Source organism: Chrysemys picta, chromosome 4, assembly GCF_011386835.1.
Source record: "Chrysemys picta bellii isolate R12L10 chromosome 4, ASM1138683v2, whole genome shotgun sequence".
Classification (NCBI taxonomy): Eukaryota; Metazoa; Chordata; order Testudines; family Emydidae; genus Chrysemys; species Chrysemys picta.
In genome coordinates, this window is record NC_088794.1 from 150,657,543 (window position 1) to 150,665,794 (window position 8,252).

General features: G+C 41.3%; 1 long non-coding RNA gene across 1 annotated transcript in view; it reads left to right on the plus strand.

Moving 5' to 3' along the window:
- The window catches only part of LOC135982764 (uncharacterized), a 136,732-nt gene extending 128,686 nt beyond the window's left edge, over nt 1-8,046 (plus strand). The window contains exon 3 of the long non-coding RNA XR_010600315.1: nt 7,918-8,046. This is a non-coding gene — a long non-coding RNA (uncharacterized LOC135982764). The remainder of the gene's footprint in view (nt 1-7,917) is intronic.
- The last annotated feature ends 206 nt before the right edge of the window (nt 8,047-8,252 follow it).

Sequence of the window (8,252 nt, forward strand, 5' to 3'; positions counted from 1 at the left end):
CACTCTAATAGCCATTATTGTGCTAGTCCATAGGGTAGCACTCCCCTCCGTCCACCCAGAGGCTCAGTGTAGATACTGGCCTGTTTGGTATTAACTGCAGATCATGTCAAGATGGTTAGCAAATTAAATCTGTGTTAGGTCACGTAAAGGACTATAGAGACATTGGGTAAAGCACCAAAGGAACGTAGGGCCCAATGTCCCACTGAAAGGCTAACAGATTGGCCTAGCCATTTATACCAGTCAAAAGCTATGTGTGGTCATTTTCATCTGGTATTTTAAAGAATTGTATTTTGTGCCCTTCACAATCTAATATGAATTCATTGGGTAGCACAGCGATCACAGCAGAAGGAAGGGGGCCATCAAAATGTCTTGGTTAAGATATTTAATTCCCACATTTTCCATCTTCTATTTAAAAATAATTTCCTACACCATGTGCGAGGGCCTCCCAACATCCAAACACTGGACATGCCCTGTTCTTACCCATTTCTGCCTGAGCATGGGGGCCAAAGGAGTTCTTTGATCTAGAAGGGAGTGATACAACTAATAAACGGGATTCTACATTTTTTGATATTTTAGCTTCCCATTTCTCCTCCCACAATAAAATTGTAACCCCCTTCCCGTTAGTTCACACCACAGCTTGCAGGTTTGAACGAGATACATGTGCTGCATTAATTCACCCGCAACTTATTCATATTGGAGACTGGATATCTCACCTCAACTATAATACCGCCTGCTGCTACCATCTTGTGGAATGGAATTTGTGACTCCTATCATGGCTTAGTAGCGTCCACATCTAGAACTCATGCCTGTCACTACCGAGATCCATCGGGAGAGTGATAGCATTTTTAGCATCACAGCATTTGAATTTCATTTGTGACGCATGGGGCCATCCATTTCCTAGTCAGAGGACTCTTAGTAGAAATCGCTTCATGTGCTTCAAAATGTGATGGAAAATACTGGGATTCCTTGGAAGGAGACTTCTCAGAGAACACTGGTTCAGGCTGGTAAAGTTCACAATTTTTTATTCTCTTTGGCCTAATCCAAATATTTTTTTTTAAAAATGTTCTTTTAATTTTCCAGAGATTAAAGCACTTTGTAACTTTACTAGAGCATATCTGTGTAGGCTGCACACCCCAAACACTTCTCCTTTCCGTGTCATTGGAGCAGGAGGGATGAGATTGGTTTTGATGATTTGCTGTGAACATTAAGGCCCTGATCTACCAGAGCCTCGCTGAAGTTAACGGGGTTCCATGGGACGTCTCCCTCTTGGCATTTCTTTGCAAGTTTGGGTTTAGCTTTATATAGCAAGCCAGTGAGGTTTGGAATCTTCTTAGTTTCATTTTGAAGCACTAATATTTCAACTTAAATTACATGCAAATAACCTGCAGCATTCAGTGTTAATGCTTGATTTGCGATAGCACACGGAGCAAGTAATCCTACTATAGTATTTCATTTGTCTTTTTTATTTCTGATGCTTAGTTCCTGGTAAGGTATTAAAACAACTATCTGAATCTTCTAGAATAAATAAATCCAGCCCAACACTCTTATTTTTTCATATAACAGCAAAGAGATTTGAAATCCTTTATGGAACAAGCCTTTATGTATTTGTACTATCTGAATTTTTCTGAGTTTACAGCTAATTTCTTCAGTAAGCTCCGCAAGTGTGGTACATAAATGGATTAAATCACTTTTAGAGCAGCTTAAATAGTATTCGTCTGATAATTTATTCAACAAATTTCATGATGTTTTGCAAATAAATTATTTGCCAGATGTTTTTCTCATGATTTCCCAGCATATAGAGAAGGAAGAATGAATTGCAAAGAGTTATGCACATGGGTAACTTTATGCATGTGAGTAGCCTTACTAAGTTCAATGCAACTACTAACATGCTTAAGTCTTTATAAGATACAGGCCAAATGTACTAATTACTTGTAAATTTTAAGAATTAAAAAAAATTAAATACACCTCTACCTCGATATAACGCTGTCCTCGGGAGCCAAAAAATCTTACCGCGTTATAGGTGAAACCGTGTTCTATTGAACTTGCTTTGATCCGCCGGAGTGCGCAGCCTCTCCCCCCCCGGAGCACTGCTTTACCGCGTTCTATCCGAATTTGTGTGATATCGGGTCGTGTTATATCGAGGCAGAGGTGTACTATTTTCTTCCATTATTTCCTGAGCTGTTGTCTAATCAGAAACTGAGAAGCAGAATAGTCTCAAAATTTGTCCGAGTTGTCCAAAAAAATTGTAGCGATGATCTCAAGTAATAGCATTCCTATCAGGTAACTGCTTAGAAAAATACATCTTAAAAACATGCAATAAAGTTGCATTATAGGTTGCATCAAGACAGCATTAGTATCAAAGATAGCACAAAGTCTTGGATGCATTCTGTCATGCAAGGCTTGACATATGATTGAACTTCAGTGAATTGTTTGCTTGATTCAAACTCTAGCAACTAAATTCCTGGGACAGAGAAATAGACACTAAACACCACATCTAGCTTCCCCTCAAGTCAATTTCCTAATCTATTACATGTCTGTGGATTGGCTGCACCCTGGTTGAATGGTGTGGGGCCTATCACAACACCAGTAGGTAATTGCCTCTGATAGTCATCACACTCTCTGGCTCAGAGATGACTCATCAGGCTTAAGCAGGCTCAGAGGCATCACAGTACCAAGTAAAATGCCTCACAGAAGTCCAAGTCCATCACATCAACACTGTTAACTTCATCAACCAAACTTCTAACCTTATCCAAAAAAAATAAAAAAAGATACCAAGTTAGTTTGGCAGGATCAATTTCCCATAAACCCACGTTCATTGGCCTTGATTACATTACCCTCCTTTAATTCTTTTTTAATCAAGACCCATATCAGCTGTTCCATTATTTTGCTTGGGATCAACATCAGGCTGACAGGTCTATAATTACTTGGGTTATCCCGTTCACTCTTTTTAAATACTGGCACAACATTTGCTTTCTTCCAGCCTCCTGGCATTCCCCCACTGGTCCTTAACGTATTGAAAAAAATCAACTTTCATATGCTCCAGGATAAGCTGGGTTTTTGTCAAAGAACCAACTACCCTGCCTCCTGGGTCTGCAAGGGAGCTTGATCCTTCTAACCTTCAACATCTGTGTTCAGGACACATTGGGGGACAATATTATAACCCCCACGTTTCAAACTCTCCCTACAAAAGGTGCTTGTGGACGTTAGGAAAGTCTTGCCAGCCGCACAGGGAATGCATTAACAGAGATTGCCATCTGCCACCTGCCGTAAACAAACCCACAGGGACCCATGAAAAACCACGAAGCAATGATTTTGGAAGTTCTGCAATGATGAGTTTAGAAGATATAGCCTGCAATGGTGTGTGATGGACGGGTGTAATTGAAGGTTCATCACATTCCCATTTTAGGGGGAAACATTTAATGAGTGTTTCTGATCCATAAATGTGGTAATACTGAGGATAGCATTCCCAGTTCTACCTCTACTTCTCCTCTCTTATCTGTTTTTCTGTTCTTTGTTTTCTCTTGTCTGCTAGAATCCTAAGTCTAGGCTTTATTTGGTGTCTTGTATCTGGGATTTAGAGAAGATTGTTTTTTGTGTGTCTTTATCATGTTATTTTGTTTCTCTGGAGAGGTATGGAGCAGATTGGTGTATTTATCAAGCACAGCAAATTGGATTTTACAGACATCTTAGATATTGGATATCTTGTGCTTCTCGATTAACCTAGTCAACAACAACAAAAACCATGTGGTGACGGGCCTGCTTGGGTGTAAACTGAGGGCAGAAATCCCAGAATCCTCAGAAGGTTTACTAAAATTGAAGTCAATGCAATATGGGTAGGCTTGGAATAATTAGATTTTTAATCGGCAAATGTTGGTATACGTCAATTTCACCATACACCACCCCACAAACTAACAAAAAAAATTCCATTGATGATCATCAAAATTTACAGGTAGGCTAAGTAATAAAAATGCTTCTTGCCAACTTACTAGAGTCTCACCTTAATGTATATAAAATGTGTTGTAATGAATGTTCCATAAAGTCTGTATTTACAGCTTTGCCAGTGCAGACAGCTCTGGTGTTCACGCGACTGGAACTGCAGTTAATTATGCAGCACTCATTAAAGCTTTAACTTTATGAATCTCAACATCTACTGTCATTAAGTAATTATTACCCGACCCTGCATTATTTCCAACAACGGTGAAAATTAAAATAGATAACAATTGAAACAAGTGCTTCAAAACGAGCATCAGTATTGTCCATTGAAATTATTAAAAAAATACAAAACAAATTCTGCCAAGCCGAAATGTGGCAGAAGGAGAAGTCAGTGGAGCGTTGCCAATTTGTCCCAGCAGAGGATCTGGCCTTAAGTATTGTCTGCTATCTTTGGTTTCCATTTCTAGTGCAGGTTGGTTAATATAGTGTTCTTCACCTTGATTCCAGACAAGACATGCATCTTTCTCTTTGGAAAGAAAGCTTGGAACCAAAGGATTGGATTGGATGAGATAGCATGAGATCCATGAGACTTGCTGCACAGTCAATAAGTTCGGATGGCGTGAGCCCAACAGGGACAGACGGCCCCACGGACAGTCCTCCTCCGACAATACATAGAACTATTTATCTAACACCTTCAGGTGATCTTTCATTGACATGAAAATGTGGGCAACCCATTTCTCCAACTCTTTCCCAGGCCGACATCATTTTCAATTCTTGTAAAGCTGGAGATGGACTATTTGGTTTATTGGGGATGCAAATAGCCGCAGACTAGGTCTGTGTTTGCCAGTCCACAAACTGCAGACACGAGATTGTTTGCTGCAGTGCCAGTCTGCTGCATTATTTCAGCTGGAAATTTGCTCCCTGAAAAGGCAGCAGCTGGTTGCTGAGAATAAACCGGTTTTGCTTGATGCTGTCAGCAGAAAGCTGTCTTTTAATCAGTAAATGCAGCGTGCTGTTAACAAAGCAGCATGCTTGACAGACAAAGACACTACAGGTTTCAGAGGGGCAGCCGTGTTAGTCTGTATCAGCAAAAACAATGAGGAGTCCTTCTGGCTCCTTAGAAACTAACAAATTTATTTGAGCATAAGCTTTCGTGGGCTAGAGTCCACTTCATTAGATGCATGAAGTGAAAAATACAGGAGCAGGTATAAATACATGAAAGGATGGGGGTTGCTTTACCAAGTGTGAGGTCAGTCTAACGAGATAAATCAATTAACAGCAGGATACCAAGGGAGGAAAAATAACTTTTGAAGTGGTAAGAGAGTGGCCCATTACAGACAGTTGACAAGAAGGTGTGAGTAACAGTAGGGAGAAATTAGTAATGGGGAAATTAAGGTTAGGTTTTGTAATGATCCAACCACTCCCAGTCTAATTCATTCAGGCCTAATCTGATGGTATCCAGTTTGCAAATTAATTCCAATTCTGCAGCTTTCTGTTTGAGTCTGTTTTTGAAGTTTTTTTGTTGAAGAATTGCCACTTTTAGGTCTGTTATTGAGTGACCAGAGAGATTGAAGTGTTTTCCTACTGGTTTTTGAATGTTATGATTCCTGATGTCAGATTTGTGTCCATTTATTCTTTTGCGTAGAGACTGTCTGGTTTGGAAGAGGAGCATTGCTGGCACATGATGGCATATATCACATTGGTAGATGTGCAGGTGAATGAGCCCCTGATGGTGTGGCTGATGTGGTTAGGTCTTATGATGGTGTCCCTTGAATAGATATGTGGACAGAGTTGGCACCGGGGTTTGTAGCAGGGTTAGGTTCCTGGGTTGGTGTTTTTGTTGTGTGGTGTGTAGTTGCTGGTGAGTATTTGTAGGCGAGGACTGGCCTGTCTCCCAAGGTCTGTGAGAGTGAGGGATCATCCTTCAGCATAGGCATTGTCACTTCTCCACACCTGCCTCTTCTTGGACCGGATTCTCCTCTCCCCATACCAGCTTTGCAGCAATGTGACTCCACTGACTTCAGTGGTGGTATGTCTGATTTACAGTAGCATACGTGGGATTCAAATCCACTACTCTGCATTGTACCCTAACACACTATCGCATCAATACAACATTGCAAAGATTTGGAGCTGAATTCTGTCCGCATTTACACCAGTGTCAATCCAGAATAACCCCACTAATTTGAAAGGAGTAATGCTGGATTGGGAATGAGATGTGGATTTTGCACAATGTTTATAGAAAAACAGACCTATGAATTTACTATTTAAAAAGAGATGTACAAAATCAAGACAAGCTCACCAAAGCAAGTAATTACTCCAGATGGCAATGACTTCTCATTTAAACGGAGGGGGGTATGTTGCACCATATATCTATTAAACCAGCCTCAAGGTAAGAATCTCACATACAGCGAGACACCTCCTAAAATGTTGTGAAAACAAAGGACGGCATAGCACATTTAGTATATAAATCTTAATGTTGTTACTATTGCAACTGGAACATTGTGCTTTTAGCAGATGCATTGCTCTGTTACGTATCATGTCAGGTCAGGTCACACCTTGCTACATAATCATAGAATCACAGAATCATAGATGTGTAGGATTGGAAGGGACCTCAGTAGGTCATCTAGTCCAGTGCCCTGCACTCAAGGCAGGGCTAAGTAATAACTAGACCATTCCTGACAGGTGTGTATCTAACCTGTTCTTAAAAACTTCCAAGGACGGAGACTCCACAACCTCCCTAGGCAATTAGTTCCAGTGCTTAACTACCCTGATAGTTAAGCTTTTCCTAATGTCCAACCTAAACCACCCTTGCTGCAATTTAAGCCCATTGCTTCTTGTCCTAGCCTCAGAGGTTAAGGAGAACAATTTTTCACCCTCCTCCTCGTAACACCCTTTCATGTACTTGGAAACTGTTATCATGTCCCCTCTCAGTCTTCTCTTCTCCAGACTAAACAAACCCAGGTTTTTTTTCAATCTTTCCTTGAAGATCATATTTTCTAGACATTTAATAATTTTTGTTGCTCTCCTCTGGACTTTCTCCAATTTGTCCCCTTCTTTTCTGAAATGTGGTGCCCAGAACTGGACACAATACTCCAGTTGAGGCCTTAATGTCTTGTGAGAGGCAATCACTAGTTAGGGTGGACTTAAGAGTGCTGCTTTCTGCTCCCTTGTGGCATGTGTGACTGTCAAACCCCAGACTCAAACACTGGAAAACCAAGACAGGCTCATTCACAGTAAGGATGCCACAAAGCACCTGGATAACTTTCCAATCTTCTTTTTGAAAAACGAAACAGATTGGAAATGTAACAAACAACCGCACCCAGAAATATGGGAAAGTTAAATAGCCCTATGGGTATCCTTGAGAGGCAGAACTTCCTCATGCAAGCAATGAATCCATTTTACAAGACAAAGAAAACTTTATGGGATGGAGGGAAGGGAGGGGGACACAGAATACACTTGGAAAAGCCAGTAATAACAAATCAACAATATCTGTATGTATCTATTAAGTAAGACACCTCCACCCCCAGGATGTCTTGGCAATTGTCTGAAACTCTATCCTCCACTCACATTGCGAGTTCCCAACCAATCAATGCATTCCTGCAATAGCTCCCCCTCCTCCACTGCAGCCCCCACTCAGGGTTTGCTGTCCAGGGTTGGTGGAGTTCAGAGCTTGGGCAGATCCATCTCCATCGCCGAGGGAAACTGTCTGGCTTGCTCCTCTAACCCAGGAGTGGCAATCGCACCGCTGATTTGGTTGCCGGGTAGGGGGAAGAACTCTGGTGAGCATCATCTATGCTGCCGCCCTTCCCAGCTTCAACAAACGATACCTCTGCACTATTGTCTGTATCTACACAAAATCCTCAGAGATCCTCAAAGAGATCTACACAAAATCCTCAAAATCACTCTTGTGCTGAACCCTGACCTTGCCACCAAAGAAGCACTCCCACCTAGTCCCAGAAGCTCCGCTTTTTCCTTCTCCCTTAGGCCTCGTCCAGGCTCCACTACCCAACCATGCCAGACTGCAATTTTGGTGAGGGTGACAGCAATACATCATGGGTGCCCTTCTCTTGCCCTTCCATTACCCAGCAGGGATTGTAACATTTTATTACCCCCAAACTGAAATGTAAGTACAATGTTTATATTTTATAATTATATGGTAAAATGAGAAAGTCAGCCATTTTTCAGTAATAGTGTGGCTGAGACACTTTTGTATTCTTATGTCTGATTTTGTAAGCAAGTAGTTTTAAAGTGAGGTGAAGCTTGGGGGTACACAAGACAAATCAGACTCCTGAAAGGGGTACAGTAGGCTGGGAAGGTTG